At 47.8% G+C, this 26421-nt stretch overlaps 1 protein-coding gene across 3 annotated transcripts in view; it reads right to left on the bottom strand.

Moving 5' to 3' along the window:
• The window catches only part of LOC138569820 (transducin-like enhancer protein 1), a 654895-nt gene extending 629806 nt beyond the window's left edge, over positions 1-25089 (bottom strand). The window contains exon 1 of one of the 3 annotated variants that reach the window (XM_069648175.1): positions 24900-25089. The gene's annotated coding sequence lies outside the window, so the exon portion shown is untranslated. Of the gene's footprint in view, positions 1-24857 lie in introns of all 3 variants that reach the window. The other 2 variants (XM_069648192.1, XM_069648183.1) reach the window with 2 other exon arrangements.
• Between the last annotated feature and the right edge of the window lie 1332 nt (positions 25090-26421).

Genomic DNA, 26421 nt, shown 5'->3' with positions numbered 1-26421 from the left:
ACGCCCGAAGAGGCGTGCGCCCGGAGCCCGAATGCGAGTAGATGGCAACTGACGAGACTCGCCGAGCGAACTCGCGGCTGATGCTGGGCCCGCAGTAAAGTCAGACCGAACTTGGAAGGTGCCCATGGAGTAAAGGCAGAGACCGGAGTCACGACACCGAGAGTGCGCAAGTACGTGGGTGGACACAGCCCGCTCTAAGGGTGGGGCGAGCGACCAAGACACACATGGGCATAGCCGCCACAGCCCTATACTGCCGAGAGTGGCCTGGTGCCACGCGGACCATTGTGCACGGGGAGGTGCGGCTGGCTTGCGCCCGGACAACACGGCTGGATGTCTAATAAAGTTGTTAGACCAAGGACCAAACAGCCCAGGATGGAGGCCTACACCAAGACGCACCCAGGTGCGGAGGGAGGCAAAAGCAAGGAGACCCCCACGACAGAGGCGAGGGCAGCGGGCACGATCCAGGAGGTGCTAGCAGCAATCGCAGACTTGAAAGTGGCCTGGGAGACTAAACTGGGCCTGGCAATGAACAAACTGAAAGTGGGCCTGGACCGCAAGATTGGTGCGGTCCAAGAGAAAGTGAACCTGCTGAGACGGGACGTGCGGACGATTGCGGAGCGTACCGGGAACTTGGAGAAGGAGATGGCCCCGAATACTGCGGCGTGTGCCGCACATGGATCGGAGCTACATGCCCTTGTGCATCGGGTGGGCAACCTGGAGGACAGAGCGGAGGAGGCGGAAGGGCGGGCCAGACGAAACAACATACGAATCGTTGGCTTGCCGGAAGGAATGGAGGGGCCCAACCCAACAGAATATGTGGAAACCATGCTCCTGCAGGAGATAACTGGCGGGGCGCTGACCCAGGGGTTCGCGGTTGAAAGGGCGCACAGGGCCTTGACAAGGAGACCTCCCAGAAGACCCCCCGCCCCCGCGTGGCCGCAAAAATTCAGAACTATCAAGACCAGGAGAAGATACTCAAATTAAATTTTTTCGGAAGGGAGGAACGATCGAAAGGGGGTCGGCAAAAATCACAGCATATCCGGACTATACGCTGCACGTACAGCATAGCAGGATGAACTTTGGGTCGGTGAAAAGAAGATTAAAAGAAGCAGGCCATTGTTATATGTTGCTTTACCCAGCCAAATTGAAAGTTTCTACAAGAACAAATCCCTGTTCTTTGAGAAGCCGAAGGATGCGATGGAATGGCTGGATATGCAGGGCCGCCCTCAGGAACCGGATATCCAGGAAGATAAGTAGCACGCAGCTATGTCCTCCTTGGGGACATGGCTAGGACACTGGGACTTGAATATAGTTAAATTAAGCTTGTGGGGAGTGCGCTGCAAGATAGGCTGGCGGGATCCGCTGGGCACAACAACCCTAAATAGATAAGTGGGAGCACCTAGGAGGCATCCCTTGAACCTAATAGTAGTACACCTAGTTAGGCCACTGTTAGATCGGTGACGCCCCACGGGGTCCTAGTCCTCGGACGCTAGATAGGACCAGACGCGGGTGGGCCTGAGATCCAGGGATAGAGCTGGGCATTTGTTGGGGGTAGGGTAGGATGGGGGGGGGTTGGGTTGTATGCAGTGGGGTGGAGTTGGGGTGCAGGGGGGGGAAATTGTTGAGGCTGGGAAGGGTAAGAGTCGGTAAACGGGCCATCACGGGAAGCATCGGAGGGAGAAGTGGATTGGGAGCACACCGATTAGATGGCATCGGGTAATCTTAGAGTGGTGACCTGGAATGTGCAGAGCCTAAACAGTTACTTAAAACGCAACAAAGTGATGCTGTATCTAAAAAGGATGCGTATTGATATAGCCTTGCTACAAGAGACCCACCTCACGAAGGAGAAGCTCGAGGTGGTCAGGAGAAAATGGAGGGGTAGTGTCATGGGGGCCACGTATTCGAAATATGCAAGAGGGGTGGTCACATGGGTGGCACTGCACGTGCCGTTCCAGGTGCTCAGTTCGACAATAGACCCAGAGGGCAGAATGGTGGTGGTAATGGGACTCCTGGAGAACAGAGAGGTGCACATCATCAATGTGTATGCCCCTAACCATGATAGGGCGGCTTACTTTAGGTCCCTATACAGTAAGATTAGCCCCCGGTGGGTGGCGCGATAGTGTGGGTAGGGGACTTTAATTGTACCGTGAATCCTAGAATAGACAGGTCAGATGAAAAATCAGGGAAGCCAGCGGCTAAAGCGCTGGGGACAATGTTGAAGACCTAGGCCTAGTGGATGTTTGGAGGAAGCTGCATCCATTGGATAGACAATACTCGCACTATGCAGCACCACATGACTTGCACACGAGGCTAGACTATGTTTGCAGCTGCCGAGATATTGGGAGAAATGATGGGAGCGGAATATAAGGCTTGGGTATTATCCGATCACTCGCCTTTGGTCGTAGAGTGGCGATATCAACCCCCCAGGGCACGCATCCTGACATGGAGACTCAGAACTGAGGCGTTACAAGATGCAGGGTTTCGAGAGGACCTGAGGGAGGCCATCGAGGAATATTTTGAAACGAACACGGGCAGTGTACACTCTGTGGGTACAGTATAGGAGGCATTTAAGGTGGTGGTGCGGGGGAGGGTCGCTATATCAAAATCTAAAGGGCTCCAAGGGGGCATTGAACGGGAACTTCAGGAATCAGAAAGAGCTGGGGGGTCTTATGCAAAATGAGGAGACTACCCGGGAGAACAGTGCCAAGATAAAAGACTTCGTTAACCTGCAGTGGACTCTGGGATAATTATGCAAATTAAATTACAAGAAATACACAGAGAGGCTACATGCATGGGGGGGATAAGCCGGGTAGATTGCTGGCCTGGCTGTACAAGAGCAAGACCCCCCCGCTCAGTGATTAGAGAGATCAGGGATGCGGAAGGCCGAACCAGTAACACCCAGGAGGGGGTAAATGAGAAGTTCCTCAAGTATTATAGACAACTATATGAGGACACAGGGGAGGATACGAGCCAAGACATACTGGGAACAATAGAGGATATAGGGCTGCCCACCCTGGATGACCTAGAACATGCGGATCTGGATGCCCCTGTCACCTCGGACGAACTGGAAGTGGTGATCCAACATCTGCCCACATGTAAAGCGCCTGGGTCAGATGGGTTGCCTAGCGAGTTTTACAAGACATATAAGCAGGAGCTACTCCAGCTGTTGCTTGACATGTTTAATGAAGCCTACGAGCTGGGGGGGGGGGGGGGGGGGGGGACTGCCACCATCCCGCCGCGAGGCAGTGATCATCCCACTTCTGAAACCAGGCAAGCCGGCCATGGAGTGCGGGTCATATAGACCCTTGTCCATGCTCAATCAGGACAGTAAAATACTCACGGCAGTGCTAGCCAATAGGCTAAAGAGGGTGATTGGTAAGTTGATACGTCCAGATCAGACGGGCTATGTCCCTGGTAGGAATATCACAGACAACCATAGGAGGCTGCACCATATCATTGATTACACCGGGGAGGACACAGGCGAGTTGGCTATTGTGTCGCTAGACGCGGTCAAAGCCTTTGATTCGGTGCGGTGGCCATGGTTGAAAGCGACCATGAAAGGATACAGAATGGGACCTGGATACATCAGGTGGGTTCAGATGTTATGTAGCACCCCGGTAGCGAGAGTTAAAACGGGATCCACAATTTCAGACAAATGGCAACTCAGCAGGGGGACAAGACAGGGATGCCCCTGGTCACCCATGTTATACATACTGGCACTAGAGCCGCTGGAAATATGCCTGCGACAACAATACAGGGAAGTGGGGATTCGTACGCTAAGTGGCATGCACCAGATATCGCTGTATGCAGATGACATGCTCCTCTATTTGCGCTACCCGGAGGAAAACCTGCAATATGTATTGGAGGTGATGGATCGTTATGCCACCCTCTCGGGCATATTGGTGAACCCCGGGAAGTCTAGTTTGTTCCCCTTGGGAAGGTATAAGAGTGTCCCGTTGGAGAGGCTGCCTATCCTGCAAATACCCTGGCAACCTGAGACATTTAGGTATCTGGGAGTAAACATTTATCATAGGATAGAAACCGAGCACGAACATAACACAGAGAAAGCGATCGAGGGAGTTAAGGATAGTATGGTGTTCTGGTCTAGATTACCCCTATCTATGATGGGGAGAGCAGTTCTGCTCTGCTCAAAATGGTGGTTTTGCCCAGGCGCTTACTTTTTTTTGTAAATGTCCCGTATTTGATTCCCAGAAGCTTTTTCAAGAGACTTCATGGTATGTGCAGGAGCTTCATATGGGGCAACTCCAGGAACAGAGTAGCCCTGTGGAAACTACAGAACTCGTGTGACATGAGTGAATTTTGAGCTTTATTATCTGACGGGGCAGCTGTTTGTGGCCAGGTGGTTGTCGTCAGAGGACTCGGCAGAAGCTATACTTTTGCAGGGCAACTTGGCTCCATACTTTCTGAGAGAGAAGGAGTGGCTACAAAAGAGTAAACTGGTGGGAAGAGGGAGACTATTGGAGCTGAGTTGGGAGGTCTGGCGCAGGACGTGGAGAACGGTGGCAGATCCGGACCCGCTCTCCCAGCAAGTTCCGCTGGTGGCGCTGTGTGGAAACGACTCCCAATTGCTTGAGGTAGTCCGTAGATACTGGGAACCGATGGGCTTGGCCACCCTCGGGGACATATGGCAGGAAGGGGAGGAATTGAAATTCCAGAGTTTGCAGGACGCGACAGGGGTGCATAGAGGCCAATATATAACTTACACCAGACTCACGAAACGGGTGAGGGAGAGGTGGCCTGAGACGGTGCTGGCAGAAGAAGCTGATGCCGCCCTGGAAACGATGTACGATGTCTCAGAGGGCGGGCACGAAATATCCAGGGTATACGAGCTCCTGAGTGCAAAGGCTGGGAAGGAGCTGCTTCAACTGAGGTAGGACTGGGAGAGAGCTCAAAAGGTACCATAAAAAGGTGTCCCGAAATGCGAGAATCCAACAGATCCAGTTGTATGTCACCCATAGGGCTTATCTGACCCCTGGGAAAATAGCCAGGTTTGGAGGCTCGGCCACACAGAAATGCCCCAGGTGCGGGGAGGTGGAAGCGGGGTTGCTAAACATGGTCTGGGCCTGTCCCGAGGTGCACAGATTCTGGGACGAAATAAAGACTAAGATGGCCGGTGGGGGAGTGGTGCTGGATGTGGGGGTCGGTTTGGGCATGCATGCTCGGGATTTTTCCAAAGCACATAAGCAAGATGAAGGACCTGGCTTACATCCTGACCAAGCGTAGGATCGCAATGGGCTGGAAGGCGGCCCACAGACCCAGGGTGGAAACATGGTGGGCGGACCTCCGGAGATGGGCGGAAGCAGAATCAGTAGTATGGTTTGAAGCCGTTACCAGGGGGGGGTGAGGAGGAAGTGGGCCCCCTGATAGCCTGGTGACAATTAGTGACCTCTATGGTAAACCCCCACCAGGTTAACTATGAAACAGAAGACTCAGACGAGTCTACAAGCACTGCAATTCCCGAAAATGCTCCTGTAGATGACACGGATGAGCCGGTTCAAGTTTAATGGGTGGGTGGGGAGAGGACGGAGAATAACACTATATAATATGATGGTTTGATATTGATTATGTACGTCCCAAAAAGCTGTAATACATAATAAAAATAAATTTAAAAAAAAATAAATAAACATTGCACACACTGCAGTATCCAAGCACATAGAAGATGCACTTCAAGCCTACCCTCTTCTATACTGACAGTATTGCAACACTGCACACACTGCAGAACTTTTCACTCCATTAGCTGCAGCCATGGAGTAAACACTGTAGGATGTGCTATCAAACACCACACCCATGGCATGAACAATGTATGCAATGCTGACTAACCACACACAGAAGGCAACAATATCAAACCTAATTGCTACCACAGCACATAGTTGGCGGTGCAAGGCCTCCAGGCTTACCACATGCAACACACCGGAGTACACGCTATCTTACAATGTACATGTCATGCAATTCACCTCCCACCAGTCACCACAGAAAGGTTGCTGCACCAGCTATCGTGCTGTAACGAAGGCTGCCTGCAATCACCACTCCATTACGGACGCCCCCCCCCCCCCCCCAACGTGTTGCTTGGCTATCCCAACCTGACTTTCTAGTGAAGCCCAGCCTTCAGCTGAACTCCCCTGGGCTTTTGTTCACTGGTTAAGGGGAAACTGGCACGTCCTTCAGACTGTCAGTACTGGGAAGGCCGTCAGTACTGGGAAACTACGTTTCCCTTAGTCTTCGACTATACTGCCATTTCTTGGTAGCTTTTTAATAGTGCACAATGTACCTTCCAGTACCGTGCGCTGGGGTTCCTTTTTGTATTATGGCCCTAGACACCCTCGAAGGATTTTTGGGTGATTGTACGAGTGTGCCTGGGAAGAACTGATGGCAGCAGTTACTTTTCATAATGTTTTACTACTTTTTACTGAGACAAACCGCGTTTACCTCAAGACTGTGGCCAGGTCCGCAAATGACCGAGCCACAAGTATTTTGCTCTGTCCCATGGCCATTTTGCCCCTTGACTTCAACCAGGTCGAGTAACCCGGGTTTTCCTTATGTTGGGCATGCAGCCTCCCGCGAAAACCGATCTCTTTCCCAGTCTTCTGCCTTTCACGTGCGTGCACCCAGGAAGCGGCCTAGTCCCAATCCACACTACTGGTGCCAGGATTACTGGACTGCCTAAATGACTGACACCACTATGGACTGTGATGGGTCCACGTCTGGGATGCCTGCAAGAGAGCAGATCTTCGATTGGAAGTCCTCAATTTTTGGCACAAAGCTAATCTTGGATTAAAGAAGAGGTTCTGCATCCATTCCAGGTCGATCAAAGAAGCCAAGCCTCCTGCACAAAGAAACATACTTTTGAAACCCACAGAGACGCTTTGGAAGGTTTGAGCACCCTTTGCCCTCTGCTGTCCCATCAGACCCCTTCTTTCTTCTTCTATGAAGACCTGCCAAAGCACTTCAACCCATTGGAGTAGTGGGAACAACTATTCTCGGCGCCCCCTCCTTACCCACCGAACAAGCCCCTTTGGAAGTGTTCCTGGGCCATCCAGTTAACTGTCAAGCTCTAACTCAGGATATCCTGCAGAAACCACCATGCCTCCAACTCTCCTCCAATAGCCACTTCCTCTTTCACATGATCTGGCGCAAAAAGGTCGGCAAACAAACGAGAGACGCTGTGCTGTACAAGAGCACATTACATGTGCAGATGCTGCCATCATATGCCAAGTATGGTCTCAAATGCATTAATAAGTCTAGTAAAATCTCTCCTGTGCTTGGAAGAGCAACCAGATCCACCGTAAAGCCATGCATGTGCTGGCGATTGACTTACACACAAAGTGCTGTCTCAAATGTCTCAGTAACATGCCAGCTATTATCTTGTAGCCATGAAATATTCTATGCGTGATGTTCCATTGGTCAAAAGTGCATCATTTCGCTCTCAAGACGAACATTCCAATAAACACTGGCAGAGATCCCTTTCTAATAAGGGGTCAGTGTGAGTAATTCGACCATCTGCACTGTGGGTGTGTGCACACCGGAGCTTTTTTGAAAATTTAAAAATGATAGTAGATTACACTCCGGAAAATGCGTGGAGCTAATCCGCACACATTTTTCTATGCTCACTGCACGACATACACCTGTGTACTCTGGGTGAACACAGCCTAGTGGCACCGTGCCCCTCCGCGTCATATTTAGCTGGGATATGACAGCCAGGATCTCAGAAGGGAGAGGGCCAAGCCTTCCCCCTGCCAGCCTAATTAACTAACAACTGCTCCATGGATCTGCCCCTTTTGTTTAGCTCTGTTGCTGGTGGCAGCTTCGCCTACTAAAAAGAGTTTCATTCAAACAGGCCCACATGGGGCCAGCCTGCAGAGGCTAACAAAGGAGACTGGAACCACCCAGCACCCTTTCATATGCACTGTGTCAACCAGAAGCCAGTTCCCACCCTCAGTATCAATTGACAGGGAAATGTAATGTCTGGGACTTCGTTTTACAGTAGTCTTCCACGCAGGGAGACCCCATTTAGGGGGTACGAGTATGTGGATTGATGGGAGACAGAAAGACTGGTCTCGCTGCAGCTTCAAGGGAGGCCGGCCGCTTTAACCACGAACCATAGAAAGCTCAACTAACTAGAGTGACCCTTTGATCCACAACAGACTGGAAGATGGGTGGGATTTAGCATTACATGTTTTCATCCCTTTACCTTTTCTGTTGCAAAGCACTCTGGTTATGACCACATGCATCCAGGAGATTGTTGGTGCGGACCCAGGATTGGTTAATCAAGTTAGGCTTAGCCTACACCAATCGCTGTGGCCCATTTGGCTTTTAAAGAGGGCCGAGCCCCTCCTTTGGCAGATCTGATGACTTTGTAAAGAGTAACAAGAAGAATTCAGCATAGCATCCTGGTTGAAGGTACAGTGCCTTATATCTTCCACAAGTGAAGGAAGACAGGACATCCAAGAGGGAAGCAAAAGCCCTCCCTAAACATCTCCCAGGGAACAGAGGGAGATACTGAAACCAGAGGACTCTCCAGCAGCTCCAGAACCGGTACCCAACCAGCACACAGCATGCCCCGCTAGGCTCTGCAGCAAGCTTCCCAGGTGTGAAATGCCAGAGCATCTCTGAACCAAACCAAGGGCAAGGCCTGCAATACTCTCCTTAGCTTTGGGCCATCTGCCTTAAAGGATGACACAAGCCTGGTGAAGAAGCTAGATCGACAAGCATCTATCGCCGTAAAGGACATTTCCGAGTCAGTTGAGCCCCTCACGCTGCAACCGACGGCCCTGCTTATATGCTGCAGTCGCTAAAGCCGTCCGCGACGCCTCGGCTGATGCGCCAGAATTGCAGACCAGCACAGAGACGATTCCTGACCCAGAGCCAATGTGTAGGCCAGCCTGCAGCCGTCCGTCCAGCTTTGCTTGCCAAACTGCCTGCCGCCTAATAGTCGCAGCTGCCTCCCATCTTGAACTCTGTCGCAGAAGCTGCAAAGCGCCCTGAAACTAACTCAACGAAGTTGAGAACTAACAACTTTAGCAGCACACGATACATTAGTGGTTCTGTCCCCCTAGTCCTTCTCCGAAGGCCCCTAGTGACATTTTATGACCCATTTTGTGCTGAAGCCAAGTATCCTTGAACTACTGCGATTAAATACTATACCGACTACCCTCCTATCGGTATACAGAGAGCATCCTTTTCCCTTCTTTGAAACGGTCTGTCCTCTGCATTCCTTTACAGGGTGGGTTGTATTTCGTAGTGTGCTACAGTGTTGTGATAATTATAAAATAGATATTTTTTATACAACCTTGCATGGACAGTCCCTTATCATTGTGCAATAATTGTATTTTCGCTGTGTTGCAACTAACCAACGATGCACGACCTTTCGGAGATCAGCCTGCCGTTCCCTCCAGGTTACCAAAATTGGACAACGAGGTTTATATTGAACTTGTTTTTCCAATTTGAGTTGTGGGTCTGATTGAAGTTTTAGAAACAGATAATAATTCCTTCACCACTGGTGCCGTAGAAGTTGATATGTCACAGTCAGAAATACCAAAAATTCGAAACTGCAGTGTTGTTGGTTTGGCCATCCTAGCCCCTACACGTCAACCCACTTTCTTTCACAGTCAGTCTACTTCTCTGCACCCTCGTGCAGCCATGGCACACCCTGTAGGCCAAGGGATGGGGCACACCGCTTTATGTGACTGAAGAAGCCACATCTTTTCTGATCATCCAACTACACTCCCAGTATAGAACCCCATTCAGAGTTTTAGCAACAATCTGAACCCATTGCAATGGCTCTGCCTCAATACTAGCTGATGGAGCCAGAGAAAGGTGCGAGGATGTCATGGTGGCACGTGGCCTGTTGCAGTGTATGTGTTTCGAGGCATGCTGGAGACACTGGATTACACATCTGGTAGAACAGATTGGGATTCTGTCCCCTATCACCTGACAAACACTTTCTTTGCCAAACGGGCAAATGTCCCTCCAGGTCCCACCGACTACAGCATCTGAGCAATTTAGAGGGTGATCTGAGCCAGCTCTGAGTTGGCAAACAAAAACAGTAAGTAAAGTCAAGAGTCCATGGGGTTTCCACATCTTGGAAAGTGCTTTCTCCCAGCCAAAAAGTGAAAGTCCGTCATAACCAATAGAACTTGGCGTAGGGAAATGAGTAGAGTCCTTTTCACGCTCCGATGTGATAGATGAGGGAGAGAAGGACTGTGGTAAAGTAAAAATACGAAACGGGAGCCGTCTGCAGAGGCCAGTGGAGGAGAGAATGCGTTTCTGCATCGTCAAGTCATTTCATGCCTGGACAGGATTTTTTGCAATTGGTGGTTTTCATGCCTTCCTAAATGGCATGAGTCTTTCACTAACCTGCTCACCATTCTACTTTCTACTTTCTACAATGCTGCTCATAGGTGTCTCAATGTGAATCTGCTCCTAGTTGTCCAACCGATTTTAGATGCTGCTCGCATGCGAATTCTCAACCCAGGTGTCCCGACATGGATTTTCCATTACGTGATTTCACGTCACCTTAGAGCTAGTACCCATCGCTGCCTGCTACCATTTGCTTCCCCCACCCCATCTCTCTCCAATCGTATTTAGCATCAGGCGATGTATGTGGCCTCCACTGGGAACAAAGGGATTCACCAACAAACCACAAACAGGGAAGGAAGCCGTACAACCACACCAAATTGGTGCTTAAATGGCCCCCTGAGATCTCCATTGACTGCTGCCCAGACTAACCCAGTCAAATTCTACATTTTACCAGATAGTATGCATACAAACTAAACCACAAGCGCATGGCAATTGAACACCCCTCGCAAGATCAGCATAAAGAAGAAAGCTACATCTCTCCAACCAACGACCTACAATCACAAAGGAGTCTCCCCCTACACACACTGGACAACAATCCCACAAGTTCCCCTCGACAGAAGCCACCTAAAAAGAGACCCACACACAGTACCTAGGTGATTCTAAACAGCATGCCTCAAAATAAAGGAAAAACTATCTTGCGGTTCCCATTTCCCCACTAATCGAACCACCACCCAGTCTCAAATCTAGCAGCTCGCCGAGACCCCACGTTAGGGATAGCCAGCCCTAAAGATAAAAAGGTGTGCATCAGCCACTTTTACTCCGTAAAAATAGGCAAATACTAATAGGGAGCAAAGGTTCTCCCAACAAAAAAAAAGAAAAAAAAACAGACAGGTAGAATCTTGTGCCCCTGCTTTCACCCTCACAGCTCCATGGATATGTTTGGACAAGGCGTGCATGTAGTATTGCAGGAAGAAACTACTATTATATTTTATACCTGATCGAATGAAGTAAACATTATTTTTCAATAGGTGCTAAGAAATTATTACAAAAACATTTCAGTTTTTTATTTAAAACATTTACCCGCTTACAAAATACTTCATTGGGAACTGAAATTATGTATGTACTCCCTAAAAAAATCATTTTACTCCCAACTTAAAAAATAGGGAGTAAAATACTCCCACTTCCCAATCTTATGTGGCGCTCACGGTATAATACCCAATACCATACATGCTTCTTACGATATTTGTATCCTGCTATTGGCATTTTACCCTACAGTGGGTCTCCCGCCATAAAATAAATTGAATCTTACCACACCAAACAACAACCAGAACGACATAACATCTGCATCAGTTTGTGCATGTTGGGCACATACCGCCAAATACACCCAGGCATGAAGCAAAGACACTAACCCACAAACCACCTCCACAAAACCATTACACTCAAACAGATCTCCTTCTACAGGTACCAAAGCTCTACAAGAGAATGAAAATGGCAGCAGTGCCAAGAAATAATAAGAGGACATACGCTGCTGCCTCACCAGAAATGGAAAGCCCAAGCTGACATGGTAAAGTGAGGATGTGCACAATCAAGTCCCTCTCTGCGTGATCACATGCTCTTTAACACAAAGGGGATTCCTGGATATAGACATTTACAAAGTTAGGATGGACTAGTCATTCCGTTCTATTCTCATCTAGAAGAAGCAAAGTGCAGGTCTTTAGTTACTGCCAGGAGGGGGCTGAACGGGAGGTCCAGCACTGCATAGACAATTACCAAGCGGACACTGCAGAAATGGTGCGGCGCCTAGCTCAGGACCAATTGCGATAGAACATTAATGACAGTTACTAATTTCTTTAGGGGACTTGGACATGGAGTTTGTCGCTCTGCCTGTGAAACCCGATGGCACTTAAGTGTGTTTCAACTCTGGGCCAACTTCGTTAGTGGGCTGAAACGGTGGGCGTTTTCGCTGCGCTTGGTCTTGGGACAAAGTTCTGACTAAACTCAATGGATTGGGGGAGATGTTACAAGTAGGTCCTGTTGGGTACTCCAGAGTCTTATCAAGATCATTGGCCGTTTCTGAGAGTTGCACTCCTGGTAGCACCAACCAGATGAATTCCTTGCTTCTAACATTCCTGCCTCAAAGAAGTGCATTACAGCAACAATTAAGAAAGACTCATGTCAACAGTGTTGTGAATAGCACATAGCAATCACAGCTACGACCGTTTCACGTGTAAAGAGGCTTTCTTCAATTCTCCATAGAAAGCAGATTTACAGAGTTGAATGCAACACGAGAAGGGATAGGCTCCAGAGGGGAAAGATGCCTCACCCAAAGATCCAAGTGACATGATCAAGGGTTTGCTGGCAAGAGCCGCGAGATAAATGAATACTTCAGAAACCAGACTTTTCAAATCTAAAGTTACAGACGTTTGGGTCCTAAACGCTGGGTCATAGTATACAGGTCTACATTTAGTTTACTCCTCACCCCGCGGGTACCGCATCTGTCTCAATTGTACATTCTAACCTAGCCATTGACCTTTCCCACCCCAACTGTCCTTCCCTTCCCAGCATCACGCCCGGTACCGCCTGCATTTCTATTGTGAACAGATATGGTTCTAAATAAGGGTAAGATGGCGATGTCAGTGTGTTCATGGGCTGCGCTAAGGTGGCACGGCTTCCAACACTTGCAGAATGTCAAGAGTTTTGTTGAGGTAACCCCGTCAACTTGAGAAACATGATCCAAATTGCATGCCTTCAGGGTTTAGATTAAACGAAACATGAACTGGTTTGGACAATACAAGACAAATTGATATGCCTAAAGACGCATCCCCATCCCACTTTCAAATGAGAAGGGCAGAAACATTCCTACTTCCAGAAATGAACTGGAGCCTCTCCATGAGCATCACATTACAAGATTATAATGTTATGTGAAAGAAGAACGCTATGTTCATGGTGGGATGGGTATTGCATGATTTTATTTTTATTAGCGCCCAGACCCGGAGGTCTCACAGCGCTAGTACATGAGATGATAGAGTAAAGAAGTTATAGTTCAACGCAAGGAAGATAAGTTATGCATATTTGTTAAACAGTACAATTTTTTGTTTTTTCTAAACAGCAAGTAGGAAGGTTCGTCTTCGAAGCAGGGTGGAAAGTAGTTCCAAAGTGATGGGGCAGTGACGGTGAAACTAACTCCACTGGTCCTTTTTCTGGTGAATCTAGGCACGGCTAGGGTCAAGGTTAAGGAGGAGCGCAGGCAGCGTGGTTTTGTGCTTTTAGAGATGTAGAAGTTGAGAAGAGGGTGCTGGGTTGTGTAGGCATCTGTGAGTAACGGATAGGATTTTAAACTCTATGTAGGCTTTGGTGGGTAGCAAGTGGGCCTCCCGCCTTGCTTGCGAGATGTGGCCCGTGCGCTATAGGTGCCAGGCGGCTCGAAGGCGGTTTTGGATCAGCTGGAGTTTAGGGAGGTTTTTAGTCAAAGTGCCAGAGAGATTGGAGTTACAGTAGTCCAATTTACTACCAATGATGGCTCTGGCTAGTGCAAGGCAGTTGGCAGTGGATAGAAAACCTCCTCCTGAGGTTGATAAGTTTAGAGGAGTAAGCAGATGAGGATGCTAGGGCTTTGACATGTTTCTGCATAGACAACTCACAGTCTAGGTAGACACCTGGTGTTTTAACATGCTTAGAGACCGGTAATGTTGCCATCAATATTGAAGGACACGTTAGCTGGAGGTGTTTGGGCCGATGTGGGGAGCCAACAATGAGGAGCACTGTTTTATCATTCAAACAGAGGTGGTGGTCTGCCATCCCCGATAGGATGATGTTAAAAACTTGGTTTATCTTCTGTGGTGTGGTTGCCAGTGAGTTTCAGTAAGACTTGGGCATCATCGGCAAAGTCTGCATAAGTGATTCAGATGACGTTAGTGCAAGCAAATAATTAAAAAACCAAAGATTGCCCCAACTGTTTATGTGAGCCAAATAGGAGAGGCTTGATGAATCCCCAGGGATCTTTCTTTCATACAGGATTTCACCACAGGGCTATTTTTGGAGGATACTGTGCGCTTTTGGAGCTCCAATTCTATTCTCGTTTTTCCTATTTTTAGAGGCAATATTGAATAACCACAGCATTGGCAACCCACATTGATGGATAAAAACGGTATCTGAAAAGAACTTGATATCCGAGACCTCCAAATCCTATCCAGCTGTGATTACTCAACAAGAATTCACATCGTGGGGGGATTCGCATGCATCCAGACGCCTGGGAACCCTCCAGCTATGCAGATGTTACATTCCACACACTGTTGACCAGTCCCGCGCCCCGGGGCCTTCCTACACACAAAACAGAGCTATCCCTCGACTGTCCATCCCAGTAACCCTGTACACATGGCAAAAACACCCCAGGCCCTTCTACCGCGCTCTTGCTACCCAAAACAATGGAGCCATCCCCCACAACTTCACAGAACAGTCGTTCTGTAGACCCACCCCATCACACTCTTTACGATATAGAGCAAAGTTGTCACTTCTGATGCACAGACGACAGTGCTAGCGATCTGTCTCAACAGCACGCAGTAGGGCTATCCCAACCTGGCGTCCAGTTAAAGGGCACTAATCTTCCACCAAACTAGTGATCTTCAAACGGTGGGGCTGGTCCCCTTAGCCAAAGGGTGGCTGTGGTCGGGCACAAGGCTCTTCAAAAAGGGATCAAAGTGACTGCTTTCAATAGAAAATATAAGCCGATATAGCATCTGGTGGGGGGCCAGGCAACACTATTTTTACTCAAGTGGGCTTCGGCATGAAGAAAACAAAATAATAAATAAACAATACGCTGAATACCACTGCTCCAGACGTACATGAACATTACAGCCCAAGCAAAACAAAACGAAAGCATGTCCTCAGAGTATGCAAATAAAGCCTCACGGTCTGCTGAACTCGTGGGCACAGTCGGTGCACACTTCAGCTGACCTATGGGCTCCTAATTCAAACGACCAAACAGTACATTGACCTGTCATAACAAACAAGCATTGCCAATGCCAACAGTGTGGGCGTATGTGTAGGCTTGAAAAGGGCACTTTCCAGGCACAGCCTTAGTGGCATTAACTGACCATTGAAAGTAGCATGGGCAAAACGGTGCAAGTACCTGGGAAGCTAATAGCAGTGTCTAGCAAATGCCCCATACGTATACACAAGAAAAAACAGTTGGCTTTGCCAATGCTTGTTTTTAACAGGACTTCACTGTAGAACATGCAGAGTGCTTATACATTCTAGTAGCAGAAGGCAGACATGGTAAAACATTACACCAGTAGGGTGTATACAGCTCCAATTAAGTCAATAACGTTCAGAAGACTGCTTTTAAGAAATACTGGCAGGCACTTTTGAGTGCAGAGTTTGATGGTACAGCTTGATTAAAGCGAGCACAAAGAGTTCACATGAGGTGTTTTGGAACACGAAATGGGTAGGAATGGCCACAGGGATTAGCATGGGCAGTCAATGGGTGGGGAAATAACCAAACACCACCAAAAATGGAAGTGGCTTTAAAACAGCTCACAGAAAAAAGTAAAGATTACTTTTACAGTCACTCGTTTCAAATAATCCATACAGCAATTCTTTAGGCCAGACGATAGTGCACTTCGAGGAATCCACACCCCATGATAAAAAGGAACAACAGAAGATAAGACTCCTGAGGTAATAAACCGAGGCTTAGCTGTTATTCAAGAGCTGGTTAGTGCTATGGCCTATGGATATATGAGAAAGGTTTGGAGGTTGGTGGAGAAATCAGGGTATACACCAGCAAGGATTCTGGCCCGATACATGAACATGGCATATGAGATTTGAGGCATCTCTCAGCCTGCCAACAAACACACTAAATGAAGGTGAAATGAGTGCAGTGGTCCTAAAACTTCAAGCACCCCTTTCTAAAATCATGTTCCTCAAATTACAAGCCTCCCTTTTCCAAGTTCGTAGAACCATTTGAATGTAGCCTATGGTTATAGGTGGTGTTCCCAGACTGCCCGCTTCCCTCATCTGTCAATTCACAAACCCTTATTTTGTTGCACATAGGTACAATGTATGAGAGAGTAAGATCGATTGATCGATTTTGAAAATGCGAAAAAGTTAAATAGGCCGTATCTGCACGAGGCCAGTAGTAGAGGAGTACATGGTTGCAGGATGTTTTTTGCCTTGTAAGGCATACCCGCTACCCACTTTCCCTGACTAACCAATTCCCTTTTAAGGTATCCTATCACTTTACATTACACACGAATTCCCCAGAGACTACCACCATATGCCTAGCAGTTAACAGTAATCCGACCATAACTAAGCTCTCCTATTTAGCCCGATAACAGTCTCTCAAACCAAAGCACAATTAGCAAACAGATATTGGGCTCTTCCCCAGGGATAGCACTGCCAAATGTCTCCGTCAAACTCATAAAAAGCAGACTGGCACACGGGAAATGAGTACTTCCAACCTGCAACCATCAACACCACACGTTTAGTAGATTTCTCTACCACAATCCCTTTAATGAAGCCCGTCCTTTTTCTCAGAGAGACACCCAACAAGGCCAACAAAAGTGGCAGATGGATGCTATCTATACAAGACTGTACAATATGGTAAAGCGCAAAGGTGGCAAACACTTGTCAAGTCATGTCTGCTTTGAATAGTATTTTGGGGTCAGAAGAATATGGTACGCCATGCAAGGGAGGCCAGGGAAAAGGGGATAAGTGAAAGCTAGCACCAAAAAACCTCCACATCACTTAGGGCTCGCATCTCAAGTCCATCACACAACCACCATGTTTTATTTTATTATTTAAAGCGCTGACCTGGCACAAGAGCAGCGGTGCGCTGTACAGACTCTGGGTAGCCAGCATTTGGGCTGGCATCTTTTAACAGTAGCACAGTACTGTGAGGTCTGTGCATTCATTGGAATTAGTCAGTGGCCAGGTGTTGTTCAAAGAGCCATGTTTTGAGAGATTTGCGAAAATTGAGAAATGTGGGGGCATTCCAAGCCAACGCTGGGATGGAGTTCCAGAGGATGGGTGTATGACAAGAGAAGGATTGTTTGCAGTTCCTCTCTTTGTGGACGAGTTGCGACTCATGCCGGTTGTCAATTCGCTGCATGTGTGCCAGCAGATTAGTGGAGCTCAGCCACCATGTACGCTGATTTGCTACTCACGACTGCTTTGTAGATTATACATACAGTCTTGTACAGTATCCTGGCTTGGAGTGGAAGCCAATGTAGTTTGTGTAGAATGGGGTAAATCGGGTTTCCCTGTTCCCGTAATAAGACGTGCTACAATATGGCGGACTGCCTTTAGGGGAGTCTAGTGAGAAGCTGGAAGCCCAGACAGGAGAGCATTTCTCCCATTGGTGTCCAAGAACACAAGGGTCTGCACTACAGTCCGGAGGTCCTGGCAGGATGATGGGTTTTATTTTTCGAAGGGTAGAGATTCTGAGCCAGGCTATTTGGGCCTTCTTGGCTAGGTGTTCCTGGAAGGACAGATTGCTGTCAATGTTGAAGCCTAAGAATTTTGCTGAGTCTGAACCTGAAAGCTGTGGATCAAATCTTTCTAGGCACATATCATTGAGCCACTATTGGACAAGTTGTTTTTAGCAGGCAGATCAAAGAGGAGAAATTCAGTCTTGGATGGGTTTGGTTTGAGCTAGGCAGTCGACTTCCAGGACTGAATGACGGCTAGGTAATCGCGGAACCGAGTGATGTCCTGCACGCTATTTACAACAGAGTATCGTCTGTGTATTGGTGGATGGCTATATTGGGATCTTTGAGGAGAGTTCCCAGAGGATCCATGTAAAGGTTAAAAAGGAAGGAGCCTTGGGGGACTCAGCAGGAGACCTAGAGTAGGTTAGAACGCAACAAGTTCATACCGACAGCATGGTATCTGCCTAAGAGGTAGGAGGTAAACCACTTCAGGACAGTGCCAGAAAATACCATCCTGTCAGCAAGGAGGGAGAGATGGATGCGGTAGTCAACAGTGTCAAATGCAGCCGAGAGGTCAAGGAAGACAATGAGGCATGAGTCGCCCTTATCCATGATTTGGAGAGCATCATCCTCTAGTATCTGGATGATGGCTGTCTCGGTGCTACACTTTTGGCGGAACCGTGACTGATAGGAAGGCCTACAGATAAGGTGCGTACCAGGCCTTTTTATGAATGAAAATCTTGCAAATACAGACAGCTTTATTATTTTTCTGTGTACATTTACACATAGGTTTAGAGCAGAGGGCAGTGCAATGGACAGGTTACTTGACAGAAAACAGAAGGCTTCTTTTGATTTTTATCTACATAGATGTAATTGCAAACAACCTCTGAAACAGAATGTATTTCTTCTCTGAAGCCTTTAAAAAATAAAAACTGCACATTGTGATAAAATGAATGGTTTCTTTTTCATTCAGCTTCTGCTGTTTTGATACTCATGGAGCAAACAGAAGCACTGTGCATATTTATTTTCCTAGCATTTTAGGATTGTATAATTAATAAGATGGAAAACTAAGTTTCAATTGAGAATTAATATTTTGTAAAACGTGCTTTTTCCACCAGTGAAAGCAAACCAGTATTGCACAATTGTATTTTTCAGAGTTCCTGTGCTGTGTGCATAATCATGTGGACGCACATCATTTTTACACTTCTAATTTAATTTACACTCCAATTATCAAAACAGTGTGTAAAATGAGGACTACACGTACTCTAGTTTATATATCCGTTCAACCTTACATTACTATAAATGGTCAGTGGCAGCAGAGTTTTTGCTCAAGGGTGAGTGATTGTCATTACACCAATCAGAGGTGTTCTAGCCTTTCAAATCTTCAAGACAACAATTGAAATTCAAGACTACAATTAAAATATCCAAAACCTGACTCTCCAGAAGTGCAAGTGCTGTTCAAAAACAAACAAATGGAAGTTACATATGGTAATTGAAATAGAAACTCAGCAAAACCTGTCCTTGTGATAATCCAGATAGGTATTTAACTTTATGTAGTGCTTCATAAATGGTTCTACTGTGATTATTATACCTCAATCAATATTCAGTTAACCCACCTCTGAAGGATGTTAGCGAGTGAGATAGCTCAGCCGGTTGAGCACTCATTGCTGCCATCTGTGCGTGATATGTAGGTTGCAGTTTCGAATCCTGGCATGGATAACTCAGCATTTCATCCTTTCGAGATCGATGGAGTTCCGACTTTGTTTTGGTGATAATTGTGATAAATATGTTCCAAGTACAGCACTTTGCCAAAAGCGCTAAACAAATATCCATTTGACCACGAGATTCAATATAGAATTTAGCATGGAGTCATTTCCTCTCTGCACTGTTATTTCATAACATTGGCATACCATTAGGGAGTAATAACTCCAGGAAATTAGGACTTTCAATGAACGTCGAAAGACAATTCTGCTATCGAACCTCAAAAACAGACAATAAAATTCATGCTTGATTTGCTATGTAATTGGCTAGGTTTTTGAGATTTCAACATTTAAATATATACAGGAAAGATGAAATGGCCAGACCTTACAGAAATAATGAAAGGTGTATTCTGGCAAAATGCAGAAAGCTGCCGCATAGTTATGATTTCCATTCAGTTTTGCACGCGTCGGCTGGATATCACATACATTTTACTCGCTTGCAAAAGGAGAAAAGTGATTTTACTAAAATCACATTAACTTTCAAATTTTAAAAATAGGGATTCAAATACTTGCACCTCAAAAGCTAATCTGGAGCACTGCTGATAATCATTTGGGAGGTGGGAGGTGGGGTTATTTGATTCTGGTGAGTAGTTCTGTAACCTACTTTTTCCAAGATGTTGCCAATAAACGGGAGGTTCGTAATGGGCCTGTACTTGGCAAGGTCGTCTTGATCTGAGGTTGTTTTTTTCAAAAAGAGTTCTTCCAAAACCAGTCTTGAGGGTGTCCAGGAATTATCCTTCTGCGAGGGAGGCATTGATAGTGCCGAGCAATGCATTGAACGCCAGGCCTGTCAATTTTTGATGGTGGAGGCCAGAATTATATCATCAGTAAGAAGTAGGTTTGAGTGAATCACTCATTTTTTTTTAGGTGAACCGGGGATAAAGAGGAGTTTGTTCCAGACGGTCAGTGTGCTTGCTGGGGTGCAGGGAATGCTGTTGATTCTATGGTCTCTAGAATTTAGTCTATTTTTTCAATAAAAATGTATTGCTTGTTTTGCATCTTTTCTGAGTCTATGTTACCTCAGGGTTCAGGTGAGGGTTTCGTACACTGCCTATTATTTCAAAGAGAGCTTTTCTCCTGTTAGAGGCTAGTGGGAGAGTAGTAAGCAGCTCTGGCCTCAGTAATAGGAATCCGACAGTTTGTGCACAGAGATTGGAAGTTGGTGAGGTCTCCCAAGTCATGGATTTTTGCCACTGTTTCTCTAGGACTCTGAGCGTCTAGCTCGGGGGTGTACCATGGGGTGGATGTTTGGCCTTAGCCCGGCTGGACTCGAGCAGGGGCACAAGTGTCTACCAGTTTGATAGCAGAGTTGATGAATAAGTCCAGGTGGCCTGAGCCTATCCTGTGGTGGGGAAGTCTGCAAAGTTTGCTTCTAGCTCATTGACCGGGAACATTTTGAATGAGCGGTGTCGAGTAAGGGGACGTGTAGCCTGACCTTTGTGAGCCGTATCAAGTGGGATAGGGTCTGAACAGGTCATGCAGGGCGAGGGTGTCGTCGTCGTGCGTGAGGGAGAGCAGAATTTGCTTAAGGTCTATGGAAGCGCTCATTGCAAAAAAGCATGCTTTGAGTCTGTGACTCAGGGATGTTAAAATCACTGAAAAATACATTATTTGACTGTGCTAATTAGGCAGAGTATAGTAAGTTGGTGATGTCTACAATAAAAGTCACTCCTGTGAGGTGGTCTGTAGATGAGGTGGATAGTGACGGATTCCTTATGCAATAGTGATTCAAATGAGTTGTTCTGGGAAAGGGTATGATGGAGGATGGCCACACTCCTATGGATGCTCGTCACTCGGCCTCCTATCCTTCCTGGACGGTCAGCATGTTGGATGCAGTAGCCTTGGGGTAGGAAGACGTTGAAACCTTGTGGAGGATGGGGTAAACCATGTTTCTGTGAACATGGCATCAACGTTGTTGTACGAGATGAGGTCAGCGATCTCTGTAGCGTGAGCAACTACTATGCGAGAATTGATCAACATGAGAGGGAGAAGCCGGTGGACTCGGGTGGTGGATGGGGAATGGGCAGTATTGACGAGGTTCGCTAGGGTTGTTTGGCGGGACTGCCCAGGGCACTTGGCCATTCGAACCCTAGTGAGCGTGGGGAAGGGTTGCGCAGTCAGGCGAGTAGTAGCAATTAGTTTGTAGGTGAGATGCAGGATAGCAGGCCAGGTCTTCGGTCCCATCAGGCACAAACAGGTGAGGTCATTCTATTTGCACATCCTTTGCGGAGGATGCCTAGGGAGAACTGATTAAAAAAGGTGTTGGGCAGAACAACTGGGTGGCAGCAACTCGTCATGAGACCAGCCGCCTACTCAATGCTGTCTGCAGTCTTTAAGTAGAGGCTTGGAAGGCGTGAAAACTGTGGGTGGGTTGAGTAACAGAGTGGGCCTGGTCACGTGACCACCAACCTACTCAATGCTGTTCAGGTTTAGAACCAGGTCTGGTCTAAATTCTGCCATCACAGTTAAGTCTTACTTGTAAAACGGGCTGCACATTAATAATCTCATGCTTACCAATAACTAATCACAGTTAACAAAAACATTACAGCTAACACAACCATGATCTTTCCTCATCATCTCATGCGTTTCCCCTCCCCCATTCCACTGACAATTCCCCGCTTCCTGTCGCGTTCCCTTCCCCCTACTTTTATAGCCAAGGACCAAGGCCCGACAACACAGTGGCGGGGTCACAATATTCCACTCCTTCGGATAAAGTCACGCGCTCAAGACCACTATGGTGGTGATAGGTGCAGTATAAATACTAAATAACAAATGACCAGCAATGGCCTATCATCACAGTGCACTTGTGGCATATAGCGAGGTCTTACCCGAGGATAGTCTTGTTATCAGTAAGGTATGGTAGTTGGGAAGATCCACTCTTCCGAAGACTTATAGTTGCCCAACCGAGGAGGGGGCAAGAACATCAAGGGTGGGAGTGGGTGAGCTATGCCAGCCTGTATCTTTGGGATGCTAATCTCATTCATAAGGCCGTCAACATGACACGGCCTGGCAAAGGGTCGAAATACATACCCAGCCTACACAGATGATGCATTTTCGTGGTGACTGTAAATGCGTAAAAGAAAGTCATCCCTTCCCTATAGCACCCTAGCCAAGATGGCATTTTACTGCAGATGATGAAGAACCTTTGCGAAAATCATACAAACGAACTGTCAGAACCCTCGAATTCCTCTGGAGGCACTTCCGGTTCCTAGATCGCACGTGGCCCTGCCTGTCAGTGCATCCCGTGTCAACTCATAACCGACCTGGATTGCCTCACCGCAGCACCGACTTCAGACGCAGATCTCATTAAAAGAAACTTAAGTGACGGGCTACCCACGTGAGCCCGAACCACAAGCACGCACTGCCAGCCACCAGCTCCTCCTTGGCAACAAGCCCAACCCCCATCCATTTCTTGAAACCGTGCCTATTCTGAAGCTTTCAATAAATGGAAGAAAAAAAAAAACAGATCGGCTTTTGTTTACGACATCTCCCCACCCACCCGGCCTGGTACCTCTGGCTAGTAATCCTGTAGCTTTTCACACAAGCCCCTGCCAACCGAAAACCACAACGATGACCACAGCGCCCTTCTGTGACTCCTCGCCTGCCTGCTTGCGTCACAGAAACACGCCCCCCGCCATCCAACTATAACCTTCTCAAAAAGCGATGCAAGCCATCTGGCTCCATGAAATATGCCATCAGCAATGGTTAATAAACAAACACTAGAGAGGACTTGCACAACGTCACCATGGCAAAGGTGGTGCTGCTACCCTTTCCCCCGTGGGTATCCTTCTGAGCCTAGTCCAACCGTGGCCCCTTCAGCGCTCACCCCGACTGACCTCATATCTTGGCACCGTGCCGCCCACCAATACCTCATTTTAACACCAGAAATCAACCAGGGCAAAGCAACAAATAACACATCCAGAAAGGGACAACAAAGCTTTGCTACCTCAAACAAAAGTTCAGCTGACACTGTGCTCCAAGCATACAGCGTCACCCTAGGGCTCATCCAACACAACTTCCGGCAACCAACTATGGCATGCCATTTTAACTCCATACCGCAAGTGCTTTAAACTTGGTCCTTCACGATAACGCTCCAAAACACACTTTACCTTCCCCTTCCGCCCAACTCAAACACCTAACTGCCTTCCCTTCAAATAACTTTCTCCCCACAATTGGATACCCTCCCTACGTCCCAGCCACAACATTTTGAATATACATACACTCCTTCTCTTCCTGTACCTGTAGCAGACTAACCCTTGCCTTTTGTCATCGCTGGTTCATTTTCATACCCACACACATTGCTTCCATGCACAGTTAGTGCTGCAATGCCGACAGGCGCTATGTAAGCAAGTTTTATACCCGTTGCCCATACCCTCTGATCTTCACGAGACCCACAAATCCTCTCCAATAGGGTTTCAAACCTCTTTAACCAATCATGCGCTTGTCAGCCTTCTTCACCAACCCGTCCGCCTCAACGACAATGTTTTGTAGAATGCCCCACCCCCAGGACTGCACGATTAAGTTGTTAGCATCTTGAATCCCCACCCCTCGTAAGTGCTATAGGTGGATACATACTCCCCGTTCTTGATCCATCCCAGCCCACTTCTTGTTTACATCCAGCAGCCCATTCCATCGTCACTACCTCCCTTTCCTGCCCACAAATCTCCCTCGACCCATCCCCCAACAACAATCCGTCCTCTGATCTATCCGTCCACTTTCTGTGGCAGACATCACATATCGCCCCCTCCCCCACAAAAAAAAAACACCCAACCCTCTTTAACGCCCCCACCTCCAATGCAGCCCTGCCCTACTGGAACGTCCTTGTCACTTACCTTTGTGGCCCCGGCCGGTACCCCTTCTGAATGCTCATACTCCAAACCACCCCTATCAAACCACTGCATACCCCCACACCTCCCGCCACACCACTCCATTACATGTTCCACGCCATGCACCAAACACCTCTTTTCTCCACACTTCAAACCATTCCATCGCCCCCTGCATATCTAAAGCATCCTCTTCCCTTTTCCATGCACTCTGCCTCTCCCCACCATACTTCTTCCCGCGACCCCTCCTCTCCATAACCCACCCTCACACACTCTTGCTCCCAGACTGTTTTCCCTCTCCATCCCTCCTACCAAATCCCCGCTCTTCCATTGCACTTCACTGCCTCTCCCTGCTTCTCTTACCTACTACCCTCCTGCAAGCTCCCTTTTTGTCTCTCCCTCCTCTACTGTCTGTTCCTGGTTTCCCACGCCCGCTCTCCTTCCTTCCTTCCTTCCTTGTACACATCCCATAAACACAGTGGCCTCACCCACCCTCGGGGCCCATGCTCATTACATCCCACCAGCCTCCTTACCTCACCCGGTGCTAACCCTCACCACCCCCAGGCCGCACTCACCGCGCCCACTGGCACAGCTCAGGCCTGAGATCCACTCGCTTCTCCCATCGGCTCCGGGAGCCTCTCTCTCGCTCTCTCCTCCCCAAGTCTCGCGGGCTCCAGATCCTACCGCGAGACCCCCCCGCCCCCCAGGAACCGATCAATGAACTAGCGCCAGCTCCACGTGGGGCCTGCCTCGCGCTGCCCCTCTGCCAAGCTTCCCCGGCCAATAGGAGTAGTTAGCACCCACGTGGGGGCGCGGCCCTTGAGTTGTTATTGGTTGAGTCAGCAGCCAGTGTCCTGGAACCTGTCAATCAGCCCTTGTAACGTAATGTAGCACAGACACAGTTAACCATTAAGGTCCTGGAAACGCAGGCAGGCTAAATTAACCCTCGAATGCCCGGCTCTTGCTGCAGACAGTATCAACCCATGACTGCAGAAAAAGTCACAGTCCCTGTGCAAAGAGGTAGCGGCTGGCACTGGCAGGTAGCAAGGGTTGGAGTCATTGCATCATGGAAACATTGCCAACTGGTTTCATGTTTCCGTCCTTGTGTATTTTAGTTTAACCCTTGCGACACAGAGAAGGCTAGGAGAATATTTCAGCTTTGGCGCAGGCGAGTTTAACATTGCAAGCCAATTACAGATGGGTCTAATGCTTGCAGGTTTGTGAAAGTCTATTTAGTTAGTGCACGCCACAGAGTTTTATATAACATATCCAGGTACGTCAGGTTCAACCATTTAAACACATACCCTACCATTCATCACTCAGTTGCATCTTCTGTCTAGTCGTAGTAAGGGCCAGGCAGGTTTGGTGCTGGGGGTGGAGTTCAGATCCCCCTGGCCTGCCCTCATCATCTTCCCTCTCTCCCTTTTGTGTTCTTTGCATTTGGCACTGGCACTCCTTGTAAACAGGCCCTGGACACCAGAGTACTCCTCAGATAACGAGCGGGGGGTAGGGGCGTGTAATAAGCCTTATCTGCCCCCACACAGCAGGCTAAAGGGTACTCTTTAAAGGGGGCGGGGTCATGAATGAGGTCATCAGTGATCAATACCCAATGTCCCGCAGAGTCCCTGCATAATAATGCACCTTAACAGGGACCAGGTTTACCCGCTTTTACGTTTCTACGGTAGTGAGCTGGCGCAGTATAAACATCTTAATCATATTAACAATCTGGTCCACTACTAATGGTGCCTTTGCTTCGAAATATACCTGTTGAATCGACCTGTGCACTCTGAATATGCTGTCTCTCTGCTCACAACTTATTTATTTATTCATGCATTTCTAAAGCGTACTATACCCACAGGCATCAATGCACTTGTTACACAAAATATTTTTTTTAAACGGACGTGAGTAAAAAACAATAACACAAGTAATGCATAGGAGTTAGATTTGATCATGCATGTGGGTTGGGAACAAACAGGGCCCCTTCTCGAGTCGATGTGAGGTAATTACATAGCCAGCATAGCATTGTAAACAAAAAAAGGTGTGCACGTTACACATAGATCTCTGCAGTAGGCGCATTAACCCAGTGCAGTCGTATTA

This window comes from Ambystoma mexicanum, chromosome 1p (genome assembly GCF_040938575.1).
Source record: "Ambystoma mexicanum isolate Mex_15411 chromosome 1p, UKY_AmexF1_1, whole genome shotgun sequence".
Classification (NCBI taxonomy): domain Eukaryota; kingdom Metazoa; phylum Chordata; class Amphibia; order Caudata; family Ambystomatidae; genus Ambystoma; species Ambystoma mexicanum.
Note: the sequence above shows the minus strand (reverse complement) of the source record. Positions and strands in the feature narration are given on the sequence as shown.